Source organism: Cucumis melo, chromosome 10, assembly GCF_025177605.1.
Source record: "Cucumis melo cultivar AY chromosome 10, USDA_Cmelo_AY_1.0, whole genome shotgun sequence".
Taxonomy (NCBI): domain Eukaryota; kingdom Viridiplantae; phylum Streptophyta; class Magnoliopsida; order Cucurbitales; family Cucurbitaceae; genus Cucumis; species Cucumis melo.
Window position 1 is genome coordinate 18,739,792 of NC_066866.1, and position 17,561 is coordinate 18,757,352.

General features: G+C 34.0%; 1 long non-coding RNA gene across 1 annotated transcript; it reads left to right on the forward strand.

Moving 5' to 3' along the window:
* Nucleotides 1-10,138: 10,138 nt before the first annotated feature.
* On the forward strand, nucleotides 10,139-13,499 carry LOC127151206 (uncharacterized). Its single transcript, XR_007823934.1, has 4 exons — nucleotides 10,139-12,268; nucleotides 12,362-12,438; nucleotides 12,519-12,576; nucleotides 13,333-13,499. It is a non-coding gene; the product is annotated as an uncharacterized LOC127151206 (long non-coding RNA).
* Nucleotides 13,500-17,561: the final 4,062 nt, after the last annotated feature.

Here is a 17,561-nt window from a genome sequence, read left to right on the forward strand (position 1 = left end):
TAAGGGATATAACAAGGTTTTTAGGAGTTATTTTAAAAATGGTTAAACCTTTTCCTTTTGATTTTTAACAAATGACACTTATAGCACGTGCATGATATTTTGTTTACCAAAACATTCGTAATTATTTTGTCTCTACAGTGTGATTAATCTGTATTATGTATTTATGAGTGTAATTATTTTTAGTATTAGAGATATAGCTACTCTTACCATAACTTCTTCCTAATATCTTGGGACTCAATTATTTGGTTGAAAATTTTAACAAATTTATTCTATTTTACTAATTTTATATAACCAAATTATTATTTTATATTAGTTAAATCTCAGTCCTTCGTTTTAATTCAAAATAACATAATTTTTTTTTAAATCTCATCTCTTAATAATTAGGAAATTAAAACTAGTTTTTATATTAGATATTATTTTATTTTTGAATATTGAATTTTTAAAAAATAGTCAATATGTCTTCATCGTATCGTCTGAACTAATTTCCTATAATGAATCCTAAACTTTTAAGAGTACTGTTTATGGTAGATGGGATGAAAACAACTGTTATCATAACTTTCATTTGGGTAAAATGCATGTCCCATTAAACACATCTTTCAACAAACTTGTTTATCTAATTCTATCTAATATTTTTACCTCTTATGAATATTTATTTTCTTGAATTACATTGTATCTTAATGGTTGCAACAATCCTAATGTCATTACTATTGTTGAAGACAACGATGTGGTGTGTTTGCTGGCCCTTATTTCTGATTCCTATTATGATCGTGTCTCTGTTGTCGTCGACCACGTCCCATATTGTTCATCGGTTTTTTCTATTTCGAGTTCCTCATGAAGAACTTCCAATTGCACATCTAATATCGTTGACCTAGTAAATTTGGATTCATGTGCAGTAGACTTCTACATAAAAAAAAGGTTTAATTTTTAGCAACAAAGATGCCTTAAAGAAACATGAGTTTGATGTCAATTATGATGAACTTTGGAGAGCCAGCGAGCTTGCATTGAACTCAATGCATGGGTCTCCAAAGTTATCGCTTTGTTGCCTCCATTCTCTAATGTGTTGAGTCCCGTAAAGCTGTAAAATGGTTGAGTACCATATGAGGGTAGATCGAGCTGGAGCCCTTGCTCCTGAAGATGGCCACAACCACTAATTACAATGTTAATAAAATGCATGTAATTTGTTAATATGTATTTTTTCTTGACGTTTTAAAAATGCAAAGGATTATCTATTACATTCTTAACATTTTTTAAAACGTCAAGAATATTTATAAATTCAATATTCTTGACGTTTTGTAAACTTCAAGTAATATGTACTTTTTATTGACGTTTTAAAAACGTTAAGTTATATCAATTAGATTCTTGACGTTTTAAAACGTCAAGTTATATCAATAAAATTCTTGATGTTTTAAAACGTCAAGAATTTTATAGAAATGCGGAGGGAGTTATTTTCCAAAGTTCTTGGTTTTTAAAACGTCAAGATTTACTAAGTAATTAAAATAAATAAATTATTAAAATTTTCATTAATTAAACAATTTAAAGCCCTAAATTTTCTTTTTGCCTCCCCCATCGCGCGCGCCTCGTATACCCAAAATTTTCTTCTATTTCGTGCCTCGCTCATCTGCTGTATTTCTGTCGTCTTGCTGAACGTCGCTCCGTTGCTCTGTCTTGCCAAACATTCGCTCCATCGCTCGATATTGAGTTTCATCTTCGATCGAACGTCATTCTAGTTGTGGTTGTGGCCGAACATTTGTAATTAGTGGTTGTTGCCGAATGTTGTTTTCCATCTTTGGCCGTATTGAGTTGGCCGAACGTCGGCTTCCATCTTCGGCCGTATTGAGTTCGTTGAACGTCGTCTTCGATCTTTAGCCGTCGTCTTCCATCTTTTGTCGTTGTTTGCTGTGTTTCCAGAAGCTTAAGAAGGTATCACTGATGCTTATTCCATCCAATTCACTTGGTTTTCTTTTTTCCAATGATCTCTGGTTTCTTTAATGCATTTTCAAGGATGTTATTATTGTTTGGTTCGGTTATTTAATGCTATATTTTGAGGCTTCTCTGCTCTGTAGTTTCTTTAGCATTTCATGAGTTTGAGTTTCTTTTTAGTGTACATATAATCACTATGTTGCACCAAAATTGAGAAGAGAAAAATTAGAGGAAAGCATTGGAGGTAGAAACTGAATGTGTATACTAGAGGTTATGGAAAGTTTTAACTTATGTTAATTTGTATTAGTGGAAGTCTCGTGCTCATGGTGTTGGGACTTGATTTTTTTGTTACTTAAGTAGTTCTATGTGAAGATGTGAATTTGGGTTCTACATCATTTTGATGAGGTGAATATAATGCTCAAATTATGAACATGTTGTTGTACACAGAATGATATTCATGAATGCCTCTTTAAGATTTATTTATTGTGGGGTTTTAGCTTTTAACAAGAAAATGAGTTGAATTAATATGAAGAATAATAATAGGTCGTAATTGAAATAGCTAAAGGATATGGGTTCAAATGTTGTGGAAAAAAGCATATGGGTCTTCAATGGTTGTGGCTCTCACAAAATGTTTGTTTTAATGTCTCAATGAAAATGAACCTTATTTTCTTTATTTGTTTTGTTGGGGGGAAATTTGTGATGGGGGCTTGAAGAAACCTAACGTTGTGAATGAATTTATTTTCTTTATTTGGTTAGTTGGGGGAAAATTTAGTCTTATTAAGTGAATGTTTGTTCAATCTCCATATTTGTTTTCTTTTTAATAATCTCAACAACATTTTTTCAACTAATTGAATTTACTTTATTTCTCACTAGATTTACAATTATGGATAAATCATGGATGCACAAAAGTAGATTATCCAAAGAATATGAGTTGGGTGTGGAAAATTTCATCAAATTTGGCTTTTCGAATATAACTACCTCCTACATTCGTTGTCCTTGTTTGAAATGTGCGAATTATGAAAAGCATAGTAGAAAGGGTGTTAAAGATCATTTATACGTTAATGATATTGATGAAAGTTATAAAACTTGGTTTTGTCATGGTGAAGAACTTCCTAACTCATCTTTCTATGGAGAATCTTCAAAGTTTGACACACATACATGTGAAGAGAATGATGTTGGAAGTGTAAAAGAAATGATTGAAGTTGCTCATGAGGAGTATTCAAATGACCCAAATGGATTTGAGAAATTGCTTATTGATGCTGAAAAACCATTACAGGTTGGCATATAAAATACTTGGCAAATGATTTGACAAATAATACAACAAACGATACACAGGTTGGGAAATAATATATAGGTTGAGAAACAATATATTAGAAATAATATATAACTTGGAGAATAAAGATATTGAAAATAATATAAGTTTGGGAAGTAAATACAAATTGTAATATGCAGGTTGTGAAATAAATATCAAACCTAACAAACTATTCTGTCTTTCACAAGTCTAATCAATTAATTACAAACATGCAACATATTTAATAAACAGTAAACAAAAAAATTAACAACGGCCAAATTAAATCCTAAATCTAACAAATTTAAATCAATTGGCTTAAAACTAACAAATTTAAAGAATAGCACAAATTTGAAGCACATTGAAATTAGTTGGCCTAAATAGCAACTATAAATTCAATTGACTTAAACCTAACAAAATTAAAGCAAGTAAACAATAAACTCAAATGACCTAAATCTAACAAATTTGAACCACATTAAAATCAATTGGCATAACAAATTCGAACCACATTAAAATTAATTGGCATAAATCTACTAAATTTGATGTAACAATAAATTCAATTGGCATAAACAACAATAAATTCAATTGGCCTAAAGCTAACAAAATGAAAGTCGCCCTAAAGCATAGGCAGAGTAAACTCAAATGACTTAAATCTAATAAATTTAAAGCATATTGAAATTAGTTGATGCTAAATTTGAAGCAACAATAAAAACACAGGAAACCCAATTCGCCTAACCCTAACAAAATTAAAGTCACCATAAAATCAATTAACGAAATTCATACAATTTTTTTTAAAAAAATACACAATTATAATTGTTCACAGTCTCAAAAGGGAAGGGACAAAGAGTAAATTAAAAAAAAAAAGTTAGACCAATTTGACAAAATAGTTTTCTTAGTTTTTTTTATAACACTTCCAACTGATCTCAATGTAACGTACCCTCTAAAAAAAATCCTCATTTTTTTATAGGGCAGTAAGGGTAGGATCGTGTTTTGAGAGCGGAGAAGGTGGGAGAGTCGTGACGAGGGACAGGAAAAATCGTGAGAGAGAAAATTGGTGAGTTGAGGGAAAATAGGGAGGAGATGATATTCATTTTTTTTGTTTTTTTTATTTTTTATTTTAAAAAAGAAAAGGTTAAATTCAAATTCAAATCCAACTTTCAAAATAAAATAAAAATAAATAAAGGACAAAATGTTGTATCTACAACCTCTTAAAAGATTACCCTTCCATTGGATCAAAAAAGATTGCTGGAATTTTTGGGAGAAAATGGCAAAGTGGAGAGAAAAGTGTAAAGAAGATTGCTAGAGTTTTTTTGGGAGAAAAATGACAGAACAGAGAGGGAAGAGTTCTGCAAAATGAAATTTAGAGAGAATTTTGGTTGTAGTTGGATTTATTTTGAAAGGAAAGTGGTCAGTAGAAAAAACAACATAAAAGAATATGTAAGAAATATCGAGAGAATTTGTAACAAGAATCAAAACAAGTTGTTTTTTAGATGTAAATTTAATTCACATACAAAAAGTAGAAATAAAAGGAATAAAATCTCAAACAAATTGAATACCCACTGCTTTTTTACCTTTTAGAAGATTATCCTTTCATTGGATAAAAAAAGATTGCTGGAGTTTTTTGGAGAAAAATGGCAGAATGGAGAGGGAAGAGTAAAGAAGATTGCTAGAGTTTTTGTAGAGAGAAATTGCACAATGGAGAGAGAAGAGTTGTGGAAAAATGAAATTTAGAGAGAATTTTAGTGAAAATTGTAGTTGGATTGATGAATTTCGAAAGGAAAGTGGTATGTAGAAAAAGTAAAATATAAAAGAAAATGTAGTGAATATCAAGAATCAAAACAAGTTGTTTTTTAAATGAAAATTTAATTAAAAAACAAAAATTAGAAATAAATGGATGAAACTCTCAACAAATTGAATACCCATTGAGCTCTTACCTTTCAAATGGTTATCCCTCCATTGAATAAAAAAAGTTTGCTGGAATTTTTAGAAGAAAAATGACTAAATGGAAAGGAAAGAGCAAATAATATTGCTAAAGTTTTTGGAAGAAAAATGGCAAGATGGAGAGCGAAGAGTTCTGTCACAATGAAATTTAGAGAAAATTTTAGTGAAAAATGAAGTTGAATTGATGAATTGATGAAAAATTAGAGAAAAATGCGTATTTATAGAAAAGAAATCAAAATAACTGTTAAAGAGGTTCGAAACCATTATTGTAACGACCCAACTCCTTATACTGGGTTGAAGCCGTTACTAATTTAAAAAAAGCAAATAAAGTTTGTAAAGTTTGGATAAAATGAAACAAAACCTCAAAATTTTAAATTATTTAAAAGCCTAATCTAAAGTAATTTGCGATATGTGTAAGGTAAAATCCTAACTCGGGCCCTATCTAATTTTAAAGAAATAAAATAACAAATAAGGAATAACTAAAATGCAAACATTTAAGGTCTAAATTCGAATATAAAGCGAAAGCAAAAGATCCCTATGGCTCGCCACAGTCACTTCTGGTCGCTCGCCAGCTTGCCCTTGCTCTTATCCCTGCCCCTGCCTGAAAAAAAAATGAAATGGAAAGAGTGAGTATAAAATACTCAGTAAGGGACCCACTACTAGTCCTGCTAGGTGCCTGTTAACTTCCAATTAGAGTGTTGAAGATGGCACCTAAGAACTGGCACGTTCCCGAACACGTGCAACATGTGATCCAGTAGGAACAAAATCTGGTCTTCGGTGACCCAAAGAAACACCTAGGAGAAACTGGTCTGTAGCGTACCCAGGGTAAATACTAAGACAATCGGACTGCGAGGATCCCGTCGAATCACTCGAATCATGTCTATAGCAATGCCAGACTGGCGGTCCCGTCGGACTACGCAGTCTTAAATAGGTGGTGATCCCGAAGGACACCCATGCAGGTAAAACTCTAATAGGATAAGCTAACATGCACCCTAACCATAGCACACACATAACATAACATCATCACGTCATCATGTCACATCCTATCATCATATCACATCACATCATCATGTCAAAACATATTATCATATCAAACCACATCATCATGTCATATGATATCATCACATCAAATCACATCATCATGTCATATCATATCCTCATTAATTGACATGTCGTTATGCAGTCTAGTCATCAATGTGCATAACTAAGAATGTATCCGATCTCTTAATTCTACTCGTAGGCTAGTAGTAGAATCTCTTACCTGGAGATTTGCTCAACGAGTCCTAACCGCAAGGTCACGCTTTCCCAGCAGTGATGTCCTACTGGTTAGAACACAATTTTTTCATAACTTAATCAACAATCGACCAAAGACTCCAGACATTCTATTGAAGTAACTTACCTTAGGTCGAGGTTGCGACGCTTGAGCCCTTAACTGGAGAAGTCCCACACTACAAGATCAATTGGTCCTAGATGTTCCTTAAGAGAAATAATTTAATTTTAACCCCAAAATTAAATTATTTGAGATCCAACAAATTTTAAATGTTTAGTTGGGTATTCCAAAACCCAATCAACTTACCAAACTAGGTGAAAAGAACCGGAAACAGGCTGGCGACTAAAAAACAGGTGAAGCGGCTAGGTGGCTCGGCTAGAAAGCAGAAAATCGCTCGAACAGGCGGCTCGCGCGTGCAAGATGGCTCGACAGGCAGCTCGCGCGTGCAGGGCGGCTTGGAAGGCACGGCGTGCGTGCGGCTCGACTACTGAGTAAGCGCTGGCGCGGCTCGCGATCGGCTCACGGAGAAGGGCGCGGGTCGGGTCAGCTTCACGCGATGAAGAAAACGCGAGGCCGCGGGTCGAGTTCTGGGTCGAAGGCGAGGCGCGACTGTTCGGGATGAGTACGCGGATCGACTGTGGTCGCAGGTCGGCGTGTGTTTCACTCGGGATTACTCGACTGGGGTAGGCGGCGCGCTCGACTGTGCGACGGAGGCAGCGGCGACCGTCGAGGCTTCACGATGGGCGACGTTTGGCGGAAGAACGATAGACGGAAGCGGCGCGCGGACGGAAAGTTGCTTCGACTCGAAGCTACGAGCAGAGGACGGTGCGACTTCAGCGATGGGGGCGGCGTACTGGAAGAAGTCGGTCGGGTCGGATTGGCGGCGGCTTCGACGGTTCGCAAGAGAGGCGGCGGCGCTAGGGTTAGGGTTTGGTCTCCTCTTTTTTTTTTTTTTCCTTTTTGTGAAGAAGATGACCCACTTCTCAAGACCTATTTAACCAATAATAATAATACATTTATTATTATTCTCCTCATTTTCCTATTCCTTTAAAAATTCCAAAACAACCAATCACATCACTCCCTTATATATATATATTTTTTCCAAATAAAATATCACATTATCTTAAACCAAAATAATTCAATTTTTCTCTCTCCTCCACCCAATTATCTTATCTTCAACAAATAACTCTACCAAATTTAATTATCAAAATAAAGAAATTATTTTATCCCCAAAACTTAATTAATTACACGACCAAAATTTCATTAATCAAGTATCCTCAAATACATCCAATTAACACAACTCCCAAGCACCACCACCACTAGGTAATGTCTAACAAAATCACATAATCACAAATCAAATAATATTAAACATCCAAAACTTGGGGCGTTACAATTATCTAGAGCTCGTGCACGTGAAATTGAAGAAAAAGTTCGTATATTTATTTTCAACGACATAATTTATCTCACCCGTCCCTTTTTTTATTTTTAACGACACAATGTCCTAATTAGTAGTATCATTAAAACTCATTTTTCTAGTAGTGTTCATATAATTTTTTTCTCTCTTTTCTTTGGGTCGGAAGCTGCGGAGAGGGAAAAAGTTTGGAGAAATAAAAGTGGAGGAAGGAAGAAGAGAAAGATGGAGCGAGAGATGGAATTGATAACCGTGGAAGCAAAAACTAGAGAAAGGAGAGAGAAAAGAAAAGAAAATAAAAAAGAAAAGAAGAAAGGGAGGCATGAAGATTGATTGAAAGACAAGGGCAAATTTGGAACTTTCAACAAAATCAAAGGTTGACGAGATTATACAATATACATTCACGCACACATTACAAATATTTAATGTTGCTATCCATTACAGATATCCTAATTTCTAAAGTATCTTGTGCTTTTTTATTTTTTATTTTTATTTGGTATTTTTTTAAAAATATAACAAACCCGTAAAATATTTTTACCATAAAAAATATTTTTATTTTTTATTTTTATTTAGGTCAAATTATACAAAATGTTTTTGAACTTTGTAGTTTGTGTCAAAAATATTCTTAAATTTTCACACGTCTAAAAAATGTCTTTAAACTTTAAAAAATGGTTCAAAAATACTCTTGTTGTTAGTTTTGTAGGGAAATTGTTAAAAAAATTTAAAAATACCCCTAAACTATTGGAAAGTTTCCCAAATACCATTGACCTTAAAAAAAAGTTCAAAACTACTTTCATTCATCCAAATTTTACACCAATTTTCTCATCAACCAAAATTTCAAGTTAAAATCATAGTTTTAAATTTCTTCTAACAGAGAGTGATATATAACGAACCCAACCAATCTCAATAGTTAATGTTGTACTTAACATATAGATAATTAATTGTTTAATAAAAAATGTATTTGGCTATTAACACACACAATAGTCTGATAGATCTATCGGTATGAGATTTTTTTTTATTTGACTAGTTATTGTTTTATTATGTTTCAAGGATAAACTTCTATTTTGGAATTTTGTGAGATTTTACAAAATTTTATGTTTTAATTGTTACTTAAATATCTATGTAGATGGATGTATCAAAATCTTAATTTCACAAAAAATTTGATTTCGATGGATATTTTTGAAAAATTATAAAAAAAGAAAAACTTCAAAAAAATAAATCTAAACTAGTAAATAAATATTTTACTATTTTTAAATAGATAAACATATATGTTATTTATATTATATTTATATTCGTGTCATTTTGGTGTTTATTTTTTGTGACTTAAATTCTTTTACAATGTAATGGAAATATCGATTCACTCCTTCTATTGATATCAAAACTATGGAAATGTGAAAATATCGATAAATTATTGACATATCGCCAAAAATTTAAACTATACTTTTAACTTAAAATTTTCGTTTTTATATTCCGTGCAAATAAATTTGGTGTAAAAATTGAATTAATGAGAGTATTTTTTTTAAAACATTTTGATATTTATGGTATATATTTATGAAACTTTTCAATAGTTCAGATATATTTTTTAAACAAAATTTTAATGACTTTCATTAACAACTACCGATAAGGGTATTTTCGAATCCTTTTCGGAAGTTTGACGGCAATTTTGAAACTTTTAATAGTTTAGGATACTTTTGACACAACCTACTAAGTTGAGAGGCGTTTTTTATAATTTAACTATTTTTTTAAAGAGACAAACAAAGAGAGTAAGAGAGGAATAAAAACCAAGAGAAAATTAGAGAAGTGTATATTAAGAATTTCATATTCATAATTAGACTATTGTTCAACACTCTTCTAGTTTAACGATATTTTTTTAAACAAGTTTAGGGTAGTTTTGAAACAAAACAATAATGATTTCTATTCAAAACAAATGATTTTTTTTTTTTTACTTTTATTTAATAGAAGATATTTTTTAAAGTTTTAAAGTTAAGAGGTAATTTTTATGAAAAATACAAAATTGAAGGACTTACTTTTTAATGTAATTAATTTAGCCTATAATAAATAATAATATCAAACCTATGTCAAAACAATCTGTTTAGCTAGGTTGTCCTCAGACCTTCTATATTTTGTACAAATTAAATAGAAAATTTGTATTAGATGGTAAAAAAGTATCAGAAAATAGGGGCCTTAGTCACTCATTTATTAATATTACACATATAACAAAATAGTAAATAAAATTTATTCAGTTGCTAATTTAGTCATATATATCACATTAAACATCTTCTTTTCTAATTCCAAATTTACCCCTAAATTTAAAAAAAAAAAAAGAAAAAGATTCTTTCCTCTTCTTGCTTGTGCGATCACGGCCCCAAACCGCCCCCCTCATCTTCTAAACTTTTCTATCGCCTCTAAGCTAAAGTATTGTTGCCATCATCTTCTGTTCAGTCGTTGCCTCTCCTTCTTGCTTCCCAGCCATCATTGCCCCGCTCCTCTCTGTTTCAAGAACCAGTCAGTCAGCCGCCAAGCGACACCCACGGGTAATAATGTCATTATTGCTCTCGCTTTCACCTATTTTCCAAAATGGTTTAGCTTGCCCATGGATCTGATATGCTTGAGTTTTTTACTGAAATCTCAAGCAAGATTAACACGGAGATCCTATATATATCCCGAATCTTAGCCAATGTTTTTGCAAAATTTGATTTTTCTAAATTTTAGTTTACATTCACGTTGAGTAGTATTTTTAATTTTTCAAAAATAATATTTAATGTTAAGCAAAAAAATATTTCTTCTTTCTAATTGTGTATTTTTCTTCTACAACAACAGTAATTTTCTTATCTTCACAAGAGAGCTCTAAAAATTACGAAAGTAAACTTACTTGCAAAAATATCATTTGTTAGATTTTTTTGACAAATATAGAATTTGTTTCTTTTTATTTAAAGAAAGATAAAAGATATTCCTTTTTTCTTTCTATTTAAAGAAATATAAAAGATCTTCCTTATCTTTAGGATCTTTTCTAAATATCTTTTATTTTTTAAAAAGATTTGTTATGCCCATCTTCAAGAAGAAAGTTTCAAATCTTTCTCCTCATTATAAAAGGAGAAGGTATTTGTCATTCTTTGCATTCTTCAAAGACGTTTTTCAAGCTACAATTCATGAAGAATCTTTGCAAAAGGTAAGTTATTACCTTTTTAGATATTATATGAAGATTGTTTGATATCTTTATAGACAACTCAAGATGTATTCGAGATAAGAGATTTAAAGAAGATTTTTCTACAGGGGAAGTCAAACCATATTCATTAGATTCAAATACAATTTAGGGGGAGTCTAGTTATTTTTAGTTTCTGTTTATAATTAAAAAGAATGCTAGATCTAGGAGGAGTGCTGTAACGCCCAAAAAAAAATTTGAAATTTAATTTTATTATCTTAAGTGTCGTTATTGAAATTTTTGGATGTAATGGAGGAAACTTTATTAATTATATTTTTGGTTGTGTAATTCATTAAGTTTTGAGAACAATATAATTATTTTATTTGGATAATAAAATTAGTAAAGATATTTGTTGAAGAAAAAGAAAATTGGGTTGAGGGGAGAGAAAATTGAATTATTTGGTTAAAGATAATGGTGATGTTTTATTTGGAAAGGAAAATAATAATAAAGGGATTGTTGTGATTGGATGATTTTGAAATTTAAATGGAGATTTGGAGGGATTTAGTGAAGAGAGAGAAAATTGGTTTTGTTTGGGTTAAAATAAGGAAAAGGAAAGGGAAAAATAATTTTGGCAAATTATTGGTGTTTAAAAAGCCCATCGGGACACGTGCACCATAAAACCCATCATCTTTTTCTTTGGAAAAAAAGGGAAAAAACAAACCCTAACCCTAGTAGAAGAACCCTAGCCGCCGCTGCCGCCACTTCACTGTCGCCGTCGGCCGCCGCAAACCCGCAACAAGCCGCGTCAGCCACTCTCTCCGAAGAAGTCTTCCCCGCACCGTCGAGGTTTCCGTCACCGCCGCCCGTTTTTCTCTTCCTCCGTCCGATCTCCTCTACCTGGGAGCCGTCGTCGGCCGTCTACTCTCAATCACAGTCTGCCGCTCGTTATGCAGGTCAAGCGGTTGGTAGCGCCGGTCGTCGTCGAATCCTGCCGTGTTAGGTCGTCGCCCCTATCCAAACTTAGAGACCCGAGCCGCGTTGCCCCAGCTGTTCCGCACCTCCAGCCGTCCGTGCGCCCACGTGAAGCTAAGCCGTCAGCTGATAGCCGCACGCGCGTCCCCGCAAGTCGCGCACGAGGAAGCCAAGCCGCCCCTCCCAGTCGAGCACGCGCGCGAGCCGTGCGCGATCCCCCGAGCCGTGTGCGTCTGCTCGAGCTGAATTCTCTACTCCCAACCGAGCCGCCAACCATTTTTGAGCCGCCAAGCCTATTTTTGGTTCTTTTCCCACCTATTTTTGGTAAGTTTATTGAGTTTTTGGCATACCCAGCAAAGACTTAATTTTTGAACCTAAATAATTTTATTTAGATTAAATTAAATTATTTCTCTTAAGGAACATCTTGGACCAAGTGATTTTGCAGCGTGGGATTTCTTCAGTTAAGGGCTCAAGCGTTGCGACCTCGACCTAGGGTAAGTTATTTCAACTGAATTTTTGGGTCTTTGTCGTTTGGTGATTTAGTCATGAAAATTGGCGTTTTCTAAACATTTAGGACCTTGCTGCTTGGAAAGTGTGACTTTTCAGCTAGAACTTGTTGGGCTAATCTCCAGGTAAGAGATTCTCCTACTAGACCTTCGTATTACATTAAAGAGACCGCATGTTTGAATTTATGGTTACGTATGAATGGTAGCTAAGTACCTAACTCAAGGTTGTTGAGAGAGAGAGACTGATATTGAAATTGTGCCTGCTGATTAACTTTATGGTTAGTGCGAATAGTATGTCGATGCTACCGCCTTCGTTCTAACGACATAGTTTTGTAGCTGAGGATGACGTGATATGATATGTTAGGGTTTGGTACGTTATGGGTTGATATGTTACGACATGATGTAACGTAATATGACATGTTATGATTTTGCTATGATGTGAATTGATGAGATGTTATGTGCATGCTATGGGTAGGGTGTATGTTAGCTTCTTATTAGAGTCGTACCCACATGGGTGTCATTCGGGATCACCACTATTATGACTCGGACATGATGGAGAGATACGACGGGGTCGCTCACACTTATGACTGCGTAGTCTGACGGGATTACCAGTCTGACATTGACATTGACATATACATGACGTGAGTGATCCGACAGGACCACTCACAGCCTGATCGTCTTAGGTGTTCCCTTGGGAATCACCAAAGATCAGCTTGTTCCTACGGGGGCACAGATTGCATGTGTTCGGGGACGTACCAGTTCAGGGGTACCACTTTTCAGGACTCTAATAGGAAGTTAACAGGCATCTAGTGGGACTAGTAGTGGGTCCCTTATTGAGTATTTTTATGCTCACTCTTTCCATTTCTTTTTTTTTTCTGGCAGAGGTAGAGGTAAGAACAAAGGCAAGCTGGCGAGTGATCAGAAGTGATCATGGCGGGCCATAGGGATACGCTTACTTCCGCTTATGTCAAAATTCAGATTTTAGTATTACATTTCTAATTCATTCTTTATTGGTTATTTTATTTCTTTAAAACTAGGTAGGGCCTGAGTTAGGACTTTATTTTATACTTATTTCAAATTTTCCTTGTTTATGTTTTTAAATGAAAATTTGAGGGTTTTGTCTTATTCTATTTTTTTTTTAAACTTTACAAATTTATTTACCTTTTTTAATTAGTAATGGCTTCGACTTAGTATAAGGAGTTGGGTCGTTACAAGTGCCTTCTAGATTGTTAAAGTGTTATACTCGTTTGAATCTTAATAAAATTTGCTTAACTGAGCAAGAAAAAGCTCTCCAAATGTAGGTGGATTTACCCTGGGTTAACAAAGCTTCCTATGTTCTCTACGTTATTTATCTTTTTCCTCCTTTAGCTATTTCCCTAGTTGTTAACTAAAGTAACAACTACAGGAAAATTATTTCACTTTTTCAATTGGTATTAGAGTAGGTTTACTGCTGGTTCATTGAGTCTTCAATGGTGTCGATTAGGGAAGGTGGGTCAACAATTCGTTCTCCAGTTTAGATGGCAATGTTGGAATTTATGTTCTAAAACTCGTAGTTTGTAATCATATTCTATTCAATAAATTCATTATTGAAAAATTGAATACTATAATCTTAAATCCAATAAACTAAGATCTGAAGGCTATTTTGAGTAAAGTTGAATTGTATGTAGAGACATAAATATGGATTAAGTTCGAGTAAATAGCCTAAATAGTCTATAGTATATAAATAATGGTTGGGCGCCTTATTTAGAGATACTATGGATATGGTCCGCTTTGTAGTTAATACAAACGATGTAATCCTGAATCGTTCATGTAGAGACATGAAAGTGGGGGCATCCTGCGTAAAAGGTTTACATAAGACAGAACCATGAAATAGTCACTTTTACGTTATAACGCCGTTTACTGTTTAAAACTAACTACCTCGATTAGTGATGACCTAGGTAACTTAATCTTAATCCTGAGCTAACTGTGAACTCCTGTTCTCACGAGATTATCCTTAGATCTGCATAGGTGAGGGCAACTCATTAACGTTGGCCCAATAAGCCTCCTATTTCAAGGGTAAGATCGGGTGGATAGATGGGAACATAAGGTGCAAGACGAAATTTACTCCTACCCGCTTTAGGGTTAGTAGACAGGTTGTTTTCTTAAGGACTGAATCCAAGTCTTGAACAAAGGGGTCCTACTCTCTCATTGGTCCGAGAAGGATTCGGTTTACAGGTTGGACTTTAAACTAATTGTTCAATAGTGGATCAGTGAGACTTAAGGAACAAGATGTAGCCTCAGGAGTAAAACGATATTTTGACCCAGTCGAGGTTATGAGCAACCTATGAAGGATTAACTTACTGATCATGGTTATATCAAATGGACACAAATATATCTATAGTGAGGGGAGTGCAACTACGTGATTTTAGTGGAATGACCCGTTAGTTAACGAATGTTGATTAGCTTGGTATAAAAGAGTTTAGCCTGTTAATCTCGGATCGTTGGAGCCCATTATTTATAGGTTCATTAGGTTCCCCTCGTAGCTCATATGGAATAAACTTAAAACAGTATGATGGAATGAGATGAATTATTTGAACTAGGAGAGAAGAGAGAAACCGACAAGTATATGTGATATAGCCGTCGGTTTTCGATTACTAATAGAGCTTTATGCTTAAATGAGATTTAAATATTAAAGATATGAATATAGATTCATACCCGGAAGATAAAAAAAGGTGGAAATAGTCAAAGTTGTAAAAAAGTAAAAAATGTTGACTTTTGACTTTGAAAATTCAAACTTTGACCGGCAATATATTCAAATGTGATTTGAATCTTTAGAAAATAAATGAGGATTCATGCTCGAAAGGTTAAAATTAGTCAAGATGGACAAAATTGTAAAAAGTCAAAATGTTGACTTTTTTTAGTTTGAAAAGTCAAAGTTTAACTTTGACCAAATGACAACTTTAGCCTTTGACTAAAGTTAATGGGAAAATCCAACATTTTGTTGGATAAACCCACTAACTATAGTGAGTTAGGTGTTAGCAAACTATAATGACATTAAGTCCACTAATGGTTAGTGAGTTATGTGTTGTTGGCCCATGTGATTGCATGACATTTCCATATGAAAATATAATGACATTAAGTCCACTAATTTCAATCTTGCATGAAAAGCCTCTATAAATTGGGCTCTTAGGGCCTCAAAGGAAAGGTTGGATTATTTTTTCTAAAGAAAAATTGGGCTGTGTTTTTTAATAAAACTCAACCCATTTTCATATTCTTTTCCATTTGTTTTCTCTCTCTCTCATTTTCCTTCATCCAATGGGTCCCACAACCTGATTCAAGCATCAATTGGAGCTTCGAACGTAAGTTTTTCTTTAAAAAAACCTTTTATTTATTTTTATTTAGGTTTAGGGTTTTTGTTAATTAATTGCAATTAGAGTAATAATTCGATCCTGTTTCTGCTGCGTTTGTATGTTTTCCATCAGGCAACATAATGGCTCTAACAGCAGAAATCATAACAACTTTAGAAGAAAGCATTTTGTTAAACCTAATGTAACGACCCAACCCTTTATTCTAAGCTGAGGCCATTACTACTTAAAGGAAAATAAAATTTCTTAAACTAAATTGGAAAGTAAAACAAATGTTCATGATCAAAACTTCAAATACTCATTTAAAATCATAAATAAATAAATAAAAATAAATCTAAAAATAACAGAATCCTAGTTCGGGCTCTATATAGTTTTAAATAGTAATAATGAAAGTACAAGAAATACTAAAATCAAACTAAAATCATAATGGTGGAAGCAAAATGTTCCCAAAGGCATACCATGGTCACTTCTTGTCATTCGCCAGCTTTCCTCTACCGCTCCCTTTTCCTTTGCACAAAAAATTTAAACATAAAAGAGTGAGTATAAAAATATACTTAGTAAGGGACCTACTACTAGTCCCGCTAGGTGACTGTTAACTTCCTATTAGAGTATAAAGTAGTACCCCTAAACTGGCACGTTCTCGAATCCACACAATTTATGATCCCGTAGGAACATCTCTGGTTTTTGGTGAACTCAAAGGAACACCTAGGACAAAACTGGTCTTCGATGAACACAAGGAACACCTAGGACAAACTGGTCTTTAGTGAATCTCGAAAGAGACACTAAGATAATCGAGTTGTGATTGACCCTGTCGAGCCACTCGTAACATATCATCTCATACTGGCCTGGCGATCCTGTCACACTACACAGTCATAAAAAGGTGGTGATCCCGAGGGACACCCATGTAGGTACAACTCTAATAGATAAAGCTAACAGTACAACCTATCTATAGCATGTAGCATAATATAACATCATAATCATGACATGAATATTAACCATAGCATTCTTAATCATGAGATTAATAATTCATGCATAACATCAACATTAATAGTCATCATTAACATAACTCAGTCAGAACTAACTGTCATCGTAAGCATAGACTACCAATCATCATTAATGCATAATTAAAAAAAGGTTACAGAAATACACTCCTGACAGCAAATTCAAGCTTTCCAAGAAAATCCTAAACAGTAAAAATAAAATACTAAGATGACAACTTAATTTGCAGTTAACTTAGAATCCAAAAATCTAGTGAATTCAACTTACCCAAAATTGAGGTCGAATCCAACTCAACCTTAATTTAGGGTAAAGTTTCACAGCTCACGATTACCAGCTAAAAATCTAACCAATTTAATCCAAAATTAAATATTTAGAATCCAAGCTTAAAATTTGTTGGGTATGCCAAAAACCCAATCAAAACTTACAAAAAATAAGTTAAATAGGATTAAAAACAAGCTTAGCAGCTCAAACACTGCTTGGCTAAGGGAAAATCAGCTAGGCGACTTGACTGAGGGAGGAAAATCGACTGGGATAGCTTACGTGTGGCTCGAGTGCGAAGGGTGGCTCGGTAGCTTGTACAGGTGTGGCTGAACTGAGGTTAGAAGCGGCTTGCACAAGTCAACGGCTCGGGCTGCGCGGGATCGACTTCTTCGAACTGTGTCGATGAAGGAGCGATGCAACGAATGATCGAAGATGAAGGACTTGTGACGGTGGAACGACGGAGGACGACAAGACACGGCGATCTGCGACTGCAAAAAGAACGAAGAT